The sequence below is a fragment of the Arctopsyche grandis genome, chromosome 2 (assembly GCF_051622035.1).
Source record: "Arctopsyche grandis isolate Sample6627 chromosome 2, ASM5162203v2, whole genome shotgun sequence".
Taxonomy (NCBI): Eukaryota; Metazoa; Arthropoda; class Insecta; order Trichoptera; family Hydropsychidae; genus Arctopsyche; species Arctopsyche grandis.
This window is the reverse complement of record NC_135356.1, coordinates 6,239,688-6,257,069: the sequence shown is the minus strand read 5'-3', so window position 1 is coordinate 6,257,069 and position 17,382 is coordinate 6,239,688. Positions and strand designations below refer to the sequence as shown.

Here is a 17,382-nt window from a genome sequence, read left to right as displayed (position 1 = left end):
TTAAAAACATTGAATGTTTCTCAGAACTGAGATCAAGATCTGCGAGTTTTATTTTTGTATAAGCGCACATAATGCAAATGTGGAAAGAGTTTTTTCACTGATTAATAGTCAGTGGAGCAAAGAGAGGAATAGACTAAGTGTGCAGTCAGTTAAATCTTTAATTCTTACTCAATACAACTTCAAAAACATGACATGTGAAGATTTTTGTAATTATTTGTTAAAAAACCAAGAACGTCTTTCCAGAATTGGCAGCTCAGCTAAATATGATTAAAATAAAGTAAAATAATATAAAAAAATCGTTTAATTTCTGAATGTCCTCCTTTTTTACAGAAAATCCTCCTTTTTAGACCCATCTGCCCTCCTTTATCAAATTATCATCTGGCAACCCTACTTTCACCTGACTGGCGAAGATATTCACGGAACAAAAAAGGTTAAGAACCCTTAATGTAAGGGGGGTGTAATGTCGGACATTGGAGTTAAATAACCACGCTGGCCATCTTTACTACGTCGTATGAAATACAGAAAATGATCTATTGTCGACAATGGCCTGCGATGGTCTTCCGCGAGACATGGCCCATCGTGTATAGCCGTAACAAAGTTCATTGCGATCGTTTGCACTTGTGAAAACAATCTACCAAAATTTTAGTGTTATTATCATTTTTTTAATTGAAATAATGACCATTTTCTCCAGTTCCGAAAAAAAAATACCGTTGCACTAAATGTTAATTCTATGTCGATTCCGGTTAATCCTCGACCCGGATAATCGAGATTCCAATGTAATTGTAAAAATATCGGTTATATAAAACGAGAATACGTGAAAATTTCACACACGTACCACTCAAAAGAGTACGTTTTAGTTACAATTCACAAACTTTCTTTACAAACTGTCTAAACTACATATACAAGTCACTAGAGTTATGTACATACATCAACAAAAAAAACTAAATGATTCAAATTCAATATAACAACATTATAAACATAAAAAAATTGCTCAATCATTGTACATATTAAAATATATTTAACTTTAGTGGTAGTTTCATATCAGAACAATGAAGTTTGTTTTTATTTTAATGATGATATAAACACAAAACCGTCAGTTTGAAATTAAATACAATCAATACTCCACAGCCATAGGGCTTTTCAACCATTTAGCTGATCAGACGGACATTGATATATTTAATGTTACTTTTGGTCGGTTTATCGGATTCATTCTGAATATTGTGTTTCCTTATCTTTCCGATTTTATTGTTAATTTTATAATATAAAATTTCATTATGTAATATACTTAGACCATATATATACATATACAAATATATATATATATATATATATATATATATATATATATATATATATATATATATATATATATATATATATATATATATATATATATATATATATATATATATATATATATATATATATATATATATATATATATATCGATACGTATTACAAAGAACATTCACATCGGGTAATTCAGAAAGCAACAAGTAGACCGCATACGACAAGAATTTGCGATGAATTCGCAACCGCCATTTTTAAACTACAACATAACCGTAAATAGAGAAAAAATCCTCGCACGACACAAAGTAGAACCTGTATTTATATTATAACGAACTGACCGGCGCTTACGCCCTTCTGTAATACGGCAAATTCATACCGAGAGAAACACCACGAACGGACTTTTCTTTCCGCGAATTTCCGATCAAAAACTTTAAAACACCCACAAAGTGAAAAACCTACATACAATATACAAGTCAATCCTGTTGATGAAGTTAAAACGTGCACAAAATTTGCAATCGCACACTCAAAAATCCAATGACACTAATAGTAATAGTATGAAACGACCGGCGTGTTTTTGCATATTTTAATTGCTTCTTTGAATCGGCAAAATCAACCCGGGCGAAAGCGACGAAATTCACATTGTTGTGCGAGTGTAATAAAATAATAATAATCAATTAAAAAAAGAGCCGGTTTCGTTTGAGAAAAAATTCGTCTGCGGCGAATTTTCAAGACACAGAATTCACCCACACACACATACGCGCGCACACAAGCACAAAGATTTTCGCAACGTGGATTCGAAACGGTGGATGGCGGGGTTTGTCGGCTTTTAAAAGAGGTTACCTTTGGCAGGTGGTGTGGTGTGGTGATGATGATGATGAAGATGATGTTGATTGTGTGGTGGTGGGGGAGGTCAGGTGTCGCGCATGTCGCCGGTTTTGCGCGCGCGTGCGATCACATGACGCGAACGGAAAGCGCGACGGACAAACGCACAGTGACCTGTACAATACGACTGCAGGCTATTCTCCCCCTTCTCCTTTTATTTCTTGTCTTCTCTCCCCACCACTGGCACCTTGCGGCCAGGCCCGTACCGGGGCGGCAGGGTGGCACTCGGCCTTAATAATAATACATACATACATATATACATCTTTAATATATAATATCATTATTTATTATATTATTTTCCACCTTATATTATATACATATAATACACATAGATGGGCCCTGACGTGTTATTTTGGTAGGAGATCTTGTGAGGGGTGCGGGGGGGTTTTTGATTTTTAAATGCTTTTTATTATTACGAAATTATGTTCACAATACATCTTATATCTATTTTAATAGCTACTGATCTACTGATCATTTTCTATTTTACAATTTTAATTTAATTTGGTTAGTAATCACAGTATTATATTATTCTAATGTTAATCTAAAGCATAATAGGAAAAAGAGCTCAAAAACCTATTTACAATCCTTATAAATGTTCATAATACATCTAATACATACTATTAATTAAAGACTCTCTAAAGTCGATGACCTAAAGCAGATTGTGTTTGGGTAATCTGTGTTTATACCTGAAGGGTATAGACATTTTGTTGTAATCACCGAGACTCTTCACAAGTGTGTTAGTATGGTTATTAGTGATTCTTTCATAGAATCTACTGGTTAGTTTGTTAGTAATGTCTATAACAAACGGAATATTATATATAGCATGCAGTTTTTTCAGGTTAGTATATATGGGTGTATTATAAATTATTTTAAGGGATTTATTTTGTATTACTTGGAGCTTGGAAAGGTTAGTATTCGAGGCGTTATTCCATACAGGTGAAGCATAGTTTAATAATGGTAATATGAGCGCGCGATATAATTTTATTTTATTTAGCGTTGATAAAGAACTATGGCGATTAAATATTGGATATATTGAGGATATACCCCGCATCGCCTTGCATTTCGCTGCCTCAATGTGAGGTGCCCATCTCATTCTTTTATCAAACGTTACTCCTAAATATTTTATTACTGACTGCCATTTCAGACTTTCTCTAGAGGGGATTTTCAGATCTGAACTTGGCTTATGTTTTCTAACACTAAAGAATATGGCGTCTGTTTTGGTTTGATTAATTTGAATTTTCCACTTAGTGAAGTGTTCAGTCATTGTTTTAATTGCAAATTCAAGATTTTTAAGAATAGTGTCTGGTTTTTTGCTACTTGTGAAGCAAGCTGTATCATCTGCATATAGGGCTATGTGACAGTTTTTTGGAATAGGTATGTCATTTATATATATGGAGAACAAGAGTGGGCCAAGCAAGCTCCCCTGCGGAACGCCAGCTGCGATTATTTTTGGAGACGATAATTCATTATTTACGCTAACCACTAGCTTTCTACGAGTTAGGTGCGGGGGGTTTAACTAGCGGGGAAGTTGGGGAAAAAAATGGTTTTTATCCCTACGACGCAGCGGTGCTATGCATGCGCCATGAATTTTGCATGCGCCAAAAGGGAGACCAGTATAAGACGTGAGGGCGGATCTAGTGTATTATACACAGTGGAAATAGTGTATTATACACATTTTTTTGAAATAGCTTTGTCAAAAACTTATCTTATTTCTCAACCTATGTATTTGTACTATATGTATGTATGTACATTTTTATTTTATTTTATTTTAATTTTTAATTAATTTACACCAAGAAGGCCTAACAGGTAAACCCAATGCGCCTTCCTGGCCAAATACAATTATATAAACATATACGAACACCGTTCATATATACACATATATTATTATACATATTTTGAATTCATCCTCATTGTGTAATTGATATATGCCAATAGGGCTAGAAAACTGTCGTCTTTTTCCATCTTTTGAACGTCAATGCCACTTCAACCTATTTGCTGAGAATTCTCTGAGTCTTGTATTTATTTTTTCAATGAACCAATAAAATTTATAAATGTTTCGCTGTCTCCATTAACGGGTGGGAAGTTTTTAAGGAAAATTCACCATCAGTTACTTTACTAACAGATTGTGCACTGCTTGTTGGTCGTCCAGATTAAACTATTAATGCACTTCGATATATATGTAGGTACATATACCGATACGTAAAAAAGGTATAAATTATTAATTTGGAAAGTTATTTTGCTGTAAGTAAATAATATGAATATATGGGGGGGGGGGCCTTAAAATATTTTGCGGGGGGGGGGGGGGCACCAAGAATGCACGATACGCCACTGCTCACAGGGATGTTTTGTATTTGCAGTTGGTTCTTATTTATTGGAACTGGCTGTAGATGCAAGACATTCCTTATGTTATATTTTATTATTTGATACTTTTACATTATCTGTTATTATTAAATGCTATTGTTTTTACTTTATCTATAGGTACGTAGTAACAATAAATGAAGTTTTGTGATCATGCGAAAATTCGAACTCGAGATTTTGACTGATTCGAACTCTGAATCGATTACTGATGACGTTTTCATGATCTAGAAAAAATGTGTGTGTGTGTGTCTGAATTCTGGTATACATATAGTTTCGTATACATATATTTTTTTATAAGAGACTTACTATATAATATGTTTGTTTGCTCGTGACAGTCAATTTAATAAAAAATAAACAAATTCTATTCAAATAAATTTATATCAAATAAAACTATTCAAATAAAATTATATCAAATAAAACTATTCAAATTAATTTATTAAAATGTTTACTATTAGATTACTCATGTTTAAGCGGTTTATATTATAAATACCGAGTGAAGCCGGGTAATACAGCTAGTAAATAAATAATTTCGAAAGAGACTTTTTATGTACGTAACTATTGTTGGTTCGTAAATCCGTGACGTCATCGATCAAATGAATAAATTTAAAACTATTCAAATAAATTTAATAAAATGTTTACTATTAGTAAATATAAATTTAATAAAATGTTTATGTTTAAGCGGTTTATATTACAAATACCGAGTAAAAGTATATTATACTAGTTTTACACGGTTTCGCTCAGTATCTGTAATATTAACAGCTTAAACATGGCGAATCTAATAGTAAATATTCATTTATTTTTTTATTAAATTTATTTGAATCGAAAAAAAAATCGAATCGTCGTCATAGAAACTTGTTTTCGATTCCCAACCAAAAATACTTACATGCATATATACATACAAAGTCTCTTTCGAAATTATATGTTAGATAGAAGATAGATCAACGAAAACGTGCGAGACTTTGTAAAATACAGTAGCCAACATAATAATAATATTTAGCCAGCAGTATGGCTCGGTGGTTGGACTTTTGCTTAGCGCCGAGAGGACGCCGGCTTCGATATCGATCGACCTCGATTGAAAAGAATGTATTCCGAGTATTTTCTGTAATGCTGCTGGTCAAACTTGGATATTTGTGACTCTAGGTCGATCGTTTCCGATCAGAGTTTGCCAATTTTTCTAATTTCATTGTTGAAACGATTCCTGATTAGATTGGCTAAAAACTTTCCTGCCTACTATATCACCACTATATGATTATATATACATACATATATACACTATGATTAATGTTCAATAAAAATTTATGTTCAAATTCATAGATGTCTCGTTAATTTCGAGTTTTCAGTGTCGCGTAATTCAGCGACTTATGTAATAAAAATGTTGCATTGTTTGTAATTGACCAGGAAGGCGCAGTGTAGTTTAGCTGTTAGGCCTTCCTTGTATATTTGTACATATGTATGTAAAAATAAAAATAAAATAAAATACATTTAGAACCGCGCTATATTTTCATAATTTTCTACGAAATAATTTCATTAAATGCACGAACATATGTACACTAGTCATGTCCCCGATAACGTATCAACGGTATTATTACGCACATTGCGATCACCCAAAAGACAATTATTGCCATGAAAATCGCGAAAAGGAATTTTATCCTTAAAGCCCTCAACACAAACAAAACCTACCTACATATGAACAATATAAAACACCGATAGAAAAATGTATTAATTAAATAAACTTTCAGTAGATGGCGGTAAATTCCCTGCCAAGCGGAAACATTGGTAGCGATCAGTATACATAGAAGTTATTGTATTCGTATATACGTTTTGACATTGGTTTACCTGTGATGTACATATGTACGTCGAATCGAAACGACTATTATTGTACAGCGAGCGATATTATATATGTATATATGAAACGATGATTATAATAAAATTAATTATTAATTTCATATTAAAAATTAGTCAGCAGTATGGTTCAGTGGTTGCGTTTGTGTTTGGCACTGAGAGGTTCCGGATTCGATCCCGTGCTAATCTTTAATACTGCTGGTTAGCCTTTGATATTTGTGACTCCAAGTCGATCGTTTCTTATCAGAGTTTGGCAATTTCGGTTCCTTAAATTGGCAAAAATCATCCTACCTGCTGTCACAAATATTTGAATTTGATTTATTGACAATATGTCTCAATGGATAAATAAATTAATTAATTGTTAATTTCGTGTTCTTCAAGCCTCTCAATATTTTAAGTATTTTAGTCAATCAAAATTGTATCGCCAAAAAAATGTGAATTTACTAAATTTCTACCGATTGTCTTTTTTTCTTTGGTTCATTTTTTAAATATTTGTTTACGAAACGATTATATAAATAATAAATATTATTATTTTTAAATCTATCTAATGTCTTGACTATATTCACAAATTAAATATTAGCTTAATTGATAAGAAATCCTTTTTTTTAAAATCACTCTTAGCCTCGCAGAAACCAAATAATATATCAATAGGGGCCGATTTTTTTTCTGTTTGCGAATTTCGAAATAAAAGCACGATTTTGTATCAAAATCAGTATTTGAGTTGGATACAAAAGACACTAATAATTTCGAAAATGTACGTGGGGGTAATTACCCTCATTACCCCCCCGTGGATCCGGTCTGGGCTAATGGTGCCTTTGATAAATCTGTTTTGGCAGACATAATTTTAATATCAATACTCGGTTCACCAGACGCTCAAATCTACCAAATTTGTATAATAATACATATCTCATTAGTATAATTACACGGATATGCCGTCTTTACGATTGTAAAGATGATTGCCCTGATTTATTTTCAAAATACATATCAGTGCATACATATCATACATATATGGTACCATTCTAATACTTCTTTTGTCCACCTTGCGTCCATTCTTCTAGCACATTTCAATCTCATCACAAGAGGTAGGACCGGAAGCGTGCCGTTCTGTGTTTATAGTTCGCGGTGCATTGTTCATTTTTATGATATACCTTTTTTTGCACTCTAGCTTTGTAAATAGACCCAAAATGATTCCTAGAAAAAGCTTCATATCCGCCCTTTGTGGATATAGTGATGAGTAAAGCCCGGATAACCAAGTTGCCGTTCATTTTTCAAATGTTGTAAATGCATTGTTAAAGGTTTGCCGAACCTTTTTTACAAACCATTGAGCGGCACCTTGGTTATCCGTACTCTAATTATGAGTAAAGCCCGGACCCAGAGGGTGCCGCGTATTGTTCATATATCCACTACCTTTGTGATACTTCTCACCCACATATTCCGCTTCCTGTCTTTCGTCGTTATGCCAAGCATACAGGGCTTCATACACACTTCATTGAGTGCATTGGACTTTGTGGAGCATCTTGGCGTTCAATGTCTCAAAGTTTCAAATCCATACATCATCACTGGCAAAACACATTGATCGAAGAGCAAAGTGGCATTTTTGATTTAAAAACAACATTCATTCTTTCAAATGCACTGCATTATTTGACATAAATACATTTTTAAAGCGGTTTATAAAGATTTTGATAAAATGAGAAAAATCCGTTTTGAAGAATTACTATATATTTCAACATTATTTTATAACATGTATTTAACTGTAGATATAATTTAGCTCCCCCCATGCCTATTACCTCTTCCAAGAGGGTCACAGTCCAACCATCATCACTCTACATTTCAAAGTCAATTATTTAAATTTCAATCAATCATTACACTGTCTCTTATTATGCATGTACGTACGTACGTATGTACTTATCCTATCATGTTGAAAATTTTCCTGAAACCATTTACTACAAAGAACAGTATTGTCGTCACGGTTAATTAACTACACTTTTAAAACCACGTCTGTGCCAACATAAAAAGTTTTTCTTAATACACGAAATATTCATTGCAGTGTGTCCGCCCTACTTCAATAAGCGCCCCGGGGCCGTTGCCTAAATTACACATCGCATCGACACGACACTGACAAATAATAACTAGATATTGGCTTGCATGACGGATTAGAATACGTAATTCGCTATAAAGAAACATTTCATTAACAAATCTAAATACGTACATAGGCTAAATTTCAAAAAATACCCACGCTAATTGAATAGCCGAAATATTGATAGATCGATTCAATATTTTCACATTCCAAAACTACCCCTTATCACTACTAATCGTAACTGCTGCAACCAAAAAAAAATATATATATAACAATACCAAACTTGTAACAAAACCACCAAGTTCTGCATATATTATATATGTATTGCGAGCATGCAGACAGATAAAATACATATACCTATATAATAGTTACGTCATCGGGCCACTTTCTTTGGTGGGATGGGCCGAGGAACCATTTGCTCGCAGATGATCGCCATTAGTGGCCAAAAATAAAGTTGCTCTCGAGGACCAGTTTGGCGAGCGTTGGCCCAGACCCCAGTCCAGGCTCCAGGCCACAAAAACTCAAGGTCTCGTGTGGACCGCCATCTTGGCCTCTCCTCGGCTTCGTTTCTTATCAGACACCGCGACATCTCTGGAAACCTGAATACGTGAGTACCTCCTGGTCCTAGCTCAGCCCACTGTTATGCATACATACATATGTATGTATACATACGTATCGTACGTACACACTGCATACATACATACATAAGTAGTCAATGCCATGGAATTGTGATCTGAAAGGTTGTGGCTCGATTTCGGAGTCGATATGATTAGTATTCAAACGAAAAAAGAATATAAATAAATTTACAATACATACATTATTTAAATTTATTTTATTTTAAAGGCTAGCTTTATGTACATAAATAAGCAAGCGGAGTGAATGCTTATTTTTACATTTTGATAACGCTATTTATTAAAACACTTCTCGGTTGCCTTCTTAAATCAACATATGTACATATAATCATTCCTATTTTTTATTTTATTTTATTTAAATAGGCACACATACAGAATAAAATATAAAAAGAAAGTTGTATAATGAGACAAAAAATAATAATAAACCTAAATAAAAATATAATATTCCATTTACAGTGAGCACCACATGGTGATATAAAAAAGTAAAATTACAAAAACATCAAGATTTAAAAGAAAAAGAAAAGAAACAGATAAAGAAAAAGATACAGATAAAGTAAAAAAGAAAAAGAAAGACTATAAGGGTGAAGAAGCAAATCAACCACATATTATTTTCTTCACCTTTGTCCTAAAAATACTAAAAGAGTCACTAAAGAGGTCAGGACAGGTTATTGAATGTCTTTTTCGCAAACTATTCGCAATCCTCCTCCTTGATTCATAAATCCTCATTATTAGTGAAATTCCAGGTAGCATCGATCCTTCTCTTTTGACTCCCTGCTCTCCTTCAAATCTTCCACATATAAATTCCTTTCCTATCTCAATCGTAAAAAAACTTCTAGTGAAACTAATAAAAAGATTGTAAAAATTCTCCTCCGTTCCCTTTATCTTTATTTATTATTTCCTTTTGTTCGGTCTACAAATGACTGATTGATTTTGGACCCAATCGCAGGGACGTCAGTTTATTCCACGTGAAGGGAGGGGGGAGGGGGGGGGGTGTCAAAAGTTGATCAGTTTGTCGTTGCTTTTTATACATAAAACCCATTTTAGAAAAAGCTTCTGACAGGCATTTGTAAAGTTGTTGCAGTTTCTGCTGACTAAAACTTTAAGTAACGAACAATCGAACAATGATTAAGATTCATAGTATTTTACGAATTTTACCGGTCTATCTAATTCTGATAGGAAAGGGATGCCAATTTTATTGAAACCATTTCAATGAAATCAGAGAAATTGGCACTCTCTGATAGGAAAAGCTCGATCTGGGAGTAACTTATCCAAGGTTTTGCCTGCAGCACACACCAGGGTAGAACCCGTGACCACACAATGAAATCATTACATGCTATAGTCGAATCGATCTATCATTACAATTACGTAAAATGTACTTGCTATCGCATTTACATTTCATTTTGGTTTCGCATTGCATTTCGGTCAAGAAATATGTATGTACAACATTGTTCATGCGTATAGCGGTCGGTAGAATTTTTATTTTTTGTTATTACTTTTGAGTTTGTGATTCGATTTTGAAATATTTACACTAATAAAATTTTAATATAAAATGCGTAAGATGTTGGTATTATTAATTTATTTATGGAATACGTATAAATTATATATTGATGGAAATTTATACTTTTTAAACGATGAAAGTAACTGCCAACGCACTTACAGTAATATTATTAAAGACCTTGCATTGAATTATATTTTTAATAATAATATATGGTTAAATAAGAAATAGTTAAAAAATAAACAAATCAATTATTTTACGTCTCAGCTCGGTTCTCGTTTAGTCTCACGCTAATTGCCTAGTTCATTTAAGCAGGAACGGAAAAGTATCCTTTATAGGATTTTCATGACGATTTCATGAGGGTGGATTTGGAAAGTTTTCATTCATTATATCACAAAAGCGACACGTGTCATTGTATATATACAATTCAAATTAAAAAAAAAAAAGAAAAAAATGTCCAGTTGGTGTCTCGGGAATTTTTCGGGTCAATTGGGCACCGCGACCGTTTGAGGTTTCACCACGTCTGGTTTTAAAAGCTTCTCGGGTGTTAAGTGCACCCGTCCGAGCCGAATTAAGAAAAAGAGTATGCGGTATAAACAAAATGAGAATAAAAAAAAAAGAAAGAGCTGGTCGAGTATGGGTTCCTCAGTGTGGCCGAGCGGTCGGCAGCTTGCGAGCGAAAATTTCAATATTCACGTTCACCACATTATGACCACATGAAATGCGATCGAATAATACGGCCAAACAATAAATGTGCCGCATAATACACACGTGAATTTATTTGCAGAATACAGTTTCTGAATGTGAGCGCCGAAGGGGCGTTTCTGATTGCAGGGAAAATAAGGGGTCGCGCAGATAAAGTGGACAATGAATGCACCAAGAGATTTACACACACACACACAAAAACTGGTTTAACTAAATTTATAATTTTTTATCCGTTAAAATGACTATTTATGTAGTTTTCCCGAAAATGCAGTAAAAAACTCGTCTCTGAAGAGAGGCTGGTAATTTAGGAAAGTTAAGGAAATTTCGCTACAGTTTAAAAATTCATAATGTAACTATTAGCATTTCATTCTCCAATACATTAATGGATTCAGTGTGATATGATTAACGGTGTCCTGATTAATTCCAAAACAAACACTCACTTGTTAAAACCGTGGAAATATGATCAGTGAACATCGGATTTTGATCAGGGAAGTAGTGAATAAGTGAAAATATAAAAAAGTTCATTTAAAATTAAGTTAATATAAAAAGTTAGATCATCTTCCATGGCAAACATAAACTTGTTCTTGGTACATGCAGCTATTTTTTTAGTTATTCAGAGGCAGATTTTTGGTACCCGCGATTCATAGCAAATATTCAACGCTGATATTAGATGTTCATTGATTTAGTGCTAATAACACTGAGCAACAAAAACTTTTTTATACTAATTTTGGCTCATCATTATCATGACTTCAAATATCATAATGATTTCTTGTTCGTTTGCTCTCTTTTATGAGATTCATGTGCGTTTAAAACGATGAGCAATTTTTAGTTTATTTTTGATTTTGCGGTCTTTAACTTAAAATCTAGTATTGTTGTGCTCAAATTGAGTATTATATTAATCCATAGACAGACGTTTTTGTATTGATTATGATTTTTATTTCTATAAGATACTTAATAATAATTAACTACACTGAGCAACAAAAACAATTACCGGAGCGAAGACTAATCAATCGATAGTAGGTTTGACCCATTAAATTTGAATACGACAATTGTTTTTGCTATATTCTTCTCATTTATTTATGAGATATAAAACCCAACAATATGCAAAATACTATTATTGACAATTTTCAGTCGTGTATAGTGCAACAAGAAATAATTATCAATTGCTTAAAGTTCACATCGGACAAAGCTGAGAAAGGATCAACCCTTCTGAAGGTCACTGAGCAACAACAAAAAAATACTGCAGCGGAAACTAATCAAACTTTGCTAAGTTTGATCCACTGAATTCGAATATGATAATGATTTTTGTTGGCTTGCTATCAATCAAGAGATATAAGCGTTTTAAAAAATGCGCAATTTTCACAGGTTTTCGGCTTTTGCAGTCTATAACTCAAAATCTAGTATTGTTGTGCAAAAAGCGAGTATTGGTTCATGCATAGTCAGATTTTTTTTTCTATTGATAATGATTTTTATTGCTTTAAAAATCTCATAATTTATTTAGCGAATTTTTTGTCAAAAATATACTTTTTTTACATATTTATTATTTATTTATTTTATTCTAAACAGACCATTGTGGCATAACAATATTATGTATACATTGAGCCAGTTTTATATTTCACTACATTAACAAAGATTGGTTTTATGTCACGTGTTTTTTTTTTTATCTAGAACTACTTATCCGAGCGATAAAGAAAATTATGTTTGAAAGGTTATTATGTATATCTCAAACCTAAAAGCGTCCCCTTATGGCTAACACGAAACATCGTGTCATAAAATCGAATGAAGGTAGACACCGTAAATACCTTTAACCGGTCGTAGCATTCGTTAGCTACCTTTAACCCATTCGCGTTTAATTGCTTCTCGCGAAATTCATTTTATGTAATTAAGTTCGATTGATTATTGTATTTCAAAGGCAGATAGTATTGGTAACTGAGACGATGATAAACCGAAAACTAATTTGCTAACGGATTGAGCGTTAATTAAAAAATAAAACTGAAAAATAATACCTAAATCCAATCCGATTTACCATTACGAGAACAATTAGAAACACCCTTTTAAAAACAGCATATATGTACATACATAAATAAGTAAACAGAATTTCATACTTCATTCAATTCTCGTCTCTCTTTGGCATAACAAAATGCAAACCAAAATCGTTTTCTATACACAATAGATACGTATCAAATATATGTATTTTTTACTATATGGATATGTATGCACTTGCCTGTCTATTTTAATGTACTCCATATGTTTTTATTATAATAATTTTTACAAAACGTAAATAAAAGGTTAACGTTGCGGATGATTCCGAAGCGTGTTGTTGGCTTCTCGTTCACCCACACCTGCAGTGCCATATGTGCACGATCTCGATTATATATTATATGTACTGTGCAGAAACTCGATTATTCGGCCTAAGTCGAGGATATCCCGGTTCATCAGAAGCATCGAATAAAAAAAAAAGGCGTCCAACTCTCGCCATTTCGCTTCCTTTCCTAAATTGAAAACGCGTATAATACCAGGTTGACACCATACGAGTGCTCTTCAGACGGGGTTCGACAATTTAATCACTCGGATGATACACGTAACGCGGCAACCCCCTAGTAACGCCCGAGTGACCAAATTAGCGGACTTGGTGTGAGTGCAGTCGTATCGTGTCAACCCGGTGTAAGGTTAATCTTTAGTAACAAGACAAAATAAATTCTCACTAGAAAAGTACGACACACAAATTAATCGAAAGAAAATGTCTAAATGTTTAATGGTATACACTAAAAATATCTAAATGTTAAAAACATCGATAGATGGTTTTCAAATAATAATACATACATACATACATATGTACATAGATCGCTCCTTTCAAGTGTTCGAAGTAAAAAAGCATAATATTTTCAAGAAATTGACAATTGCGAACTATTTTTTGTGCGAAAAGCATCCATATTGTTCATGACAAACGAACACGATTTAATTATAGTTCCATGACCGTTGCGCGTTTTTACTAATCGCGCACGATCGTTGCACACCCGGCCGATGCGCAACAACAAGCCTCGCACATGTTTATTGCGCAAATTATTTGTCTGCTTTTTTGCATTACGTTCGAAATTAAAGTTATAATATCAAGTATTAATAATATTATATTCAATATTACAATCCACATTTTCCGATGTGAGCATTATAAAATCAAATATCTATACAAAATCCTGTAAGTGACCAATTTTTACGATGATCTCTTTCATATAATTCGTATAATCGTTACATATATAATTGTATAATTTCGTATAATCCCAACTTTGCTAAATCTGGACAGTATCAACGATCTCATTGATGATATTTTATCTATGCAGTATTTACTATTACATGTTCCCATTTTTGTTTTCTTTTAAATTGTATTTCTTTCTGCTGAAATATTTATTAAACGTTTTATATGGGTACGGTTTATCGGCCCGGCAAATCACACGTCAAATGGGTTTCCAGTAGCAAAAATAAATACTGACCCTCTAACAACCTAATCTTAAATGTATAGGGCCAACCCTAATGTAACCTAACCTAGCCTAAGCCTCAAATAAATAAGTGTTGACTGCTAAGATAATATGTACGATTACCCAGTGAAAACAGTAACTGGTTATGATTTCACTGAAACGTAAAATTTTATTTTTGTTACTGGCAACCCGTTTGACGTTTGATTTTCCGGACGAACGCCGATTCTGTCGTGCTGTCGTGCAATTTATTTTACAGCCGTGCCAAAAATATTATCCCGTTTTATATTTTCGAATGTTATATAAAATATTATTTATCAACTGCAAAAAGTTTCGGTTGCCTTGGTATGGGTCGAAAAAACAAATATCGGAAGGCAAAGATCGAAAATCGAAAGATCTTAGGTCCAAAGATAAAAAAGGATGCATGTTAAACGGTACTACATATGTATATATGTATATAATGTGGGTCTACGTGACGAGACAGAATGTTAAACGACAGAAAATGCAAATATCGGAAGGCAAAGATCGAAAATCGATAGATCAAAAAAAAAAAAATGGTGCATGGTAAACGGTACATACTAACCGTTTTACATATGTATATATATGTAAACGAACATTTTCGACTTTTCGACAGTCGACTTTTTTACGGTCACCCTCTTGGTATGTATATATGTATGTATCCAGTAAAAATACATTGTTGTGAAACGATAGGCAAATAACACATTTTAACAAAAGGCAATATAAAATAGTAACACGTGAAATAATAATACGCTGAATCCTACTTCTGCTAATAATCATAAACGCTTTGTGGTCATGCAAACTGAAAATATGATTATTGTGCACATCAAGGAGCATCGGCAACTGCATCCAATTTTCCGGAAACCATGCTTCAGCCACATGCATATATTCCACGTGTAATGGTTTTTTGAAAGCTCATTGTCTGCTTTCGTAATCGAATTATATTTTTACGATACAGCCGCGAAATGAAAAGTCTCGTAAATCGTAAAAGCGTGAAAATTAACCTTTCCGTTTCATAGAATTGTACGTATTGTCAGAAATATTGACGCCATGAATGCAAAAGGGCACATTCGCGAGAGTGAAATATGATGAAAGAAACTTGCACACAAAAGGTGTATCCAGAAGTGTCTAGTAGCTACATACATTGTAAATTGTATAACTGAAGATACTGGCGTACGGTTCTGTGATTATTCTGCGAAAAGAGATCTCACGCACGTCACTAAAATCTCCGATCACGGAACATCTAACAAATTACCCTTACAATGTATGTACATAAATATACATACACAATCATACACAAAAAATATGGTGCTACTTTAGTATGCGGTCTACCTCAGCATGTTATCTACCTTGAATCGCAGTCGACTATTTTTTTTTATATGTATCGTAGCAACGAAATATTTATTACAATTTTTGTTTTTTCCTGTCGCCCCATAATGTTGTCGAAGCATTTCTATCAAAATATCGTCACCAGATAAATATCTCTTAACCAAATCTTAAATGAATAGGGCCAACCCTTAACCTAACCTATCCAGACCATTAAATAAATAAGTGTTGGCTGCTAAGATATGTTCCTATTATGAAAATATTGATGAAATAAATCTTTAAAAAAAGATATCTTAGCGGCCAACACCTATTTATTTAAGGGGGTATTCTAGTCTAGAAATTTGAAAATATCGATTTTTTTTTTGTTTCATATTTTCAGTTTAAACCTTTAAAAATATTCAAATTATTATCCAACCGACGCGTAACGTTACCCGAACTTTAAACGCGTTTTTCTCGAAACTACTTTTTCCAACGAGTTTGACATGATATCTCAAGTTCTAATGGACCAATTTACTTAAAATTTGGTGTGGTTCTTTTTTATATATCCCTCTATGGTCCGTACCAGAAATATGTAAAAATATTGTTATTTAATATTTTTAAAAAATTCAAAACTTTGAAAAAAAAGGCCAAAAAATTACTTTTTTTTTCAAACAGTTGCCATTTCGCGAAAATTTATTTTTTATTTTTTTCCGTGGTACGGACCATAGTGACACTCTTATTAATTAAGAATTTTTTTTTATTTTTTTTTCGGATGACTAGAAGGGTTGGAATCGTGTCTAGATGGAGGCACCCTTTTTTTTTCCTCCCCCACTTTACCAGCCTGTAATTTTTTCAATTTTTAATGTTTTTTTTTTTTCATTTTTGTTATGTATTATTGAAATATTAATAAACATATAATAAAAAATGCATATAAAAAATGTTGTTAGTTTTTGTTTTATTGAATTTTAAAAAACGCCCAAAATTTGTCCCTCTAGACTAGAATACCCCCTTAAGGGTCAGGATAGGTTAGGTTAAGTTAAGGTTGGCCCTATTCATTTAAGATTAGGTTGTTAGGGTCGGTATTATTCAGTCACACGCGAGAACTGAGACAATGAGACCGCATATTAAAGTAAAAACGTGAAGGTAGATCGCATACCAAAGTAGATATGTGAAGGTAGACCGCATAAAAGTATCACCAAAAATAAATTGCATAACACATACATATGTACATATATTATATGAAAATTGTAAATATAAATTTTTTGTTCGATAAATGAAATATGATGCCATCGTATCAAAATTCAAACA

The 17,382-nt window shown here is 33.0% G+C and overlaps 1 protein-coding gene across 1 annotated transcript in view; it reads right to left on the bottom strand.

The window, feature by feature from the left end:
* The window catches only part of Shrm (shroom), a 107,944-nt gene extending 105,616 nt beyond the window's left edge, over window positions 1-2,328 (bottom strand). Inside the window, exon 1 of the mRNA XM_077446229.1 lies at window positions 2,131-2,328. The gene's annotated coding sequence lies outside the window, so the exon portion shown is untranslated. The remainder of the gene's footprint in view (window positions 1-2,130) is intronic.
* Window positions 2,329-17,382: the final 15,054 nt, after the last annotated feature.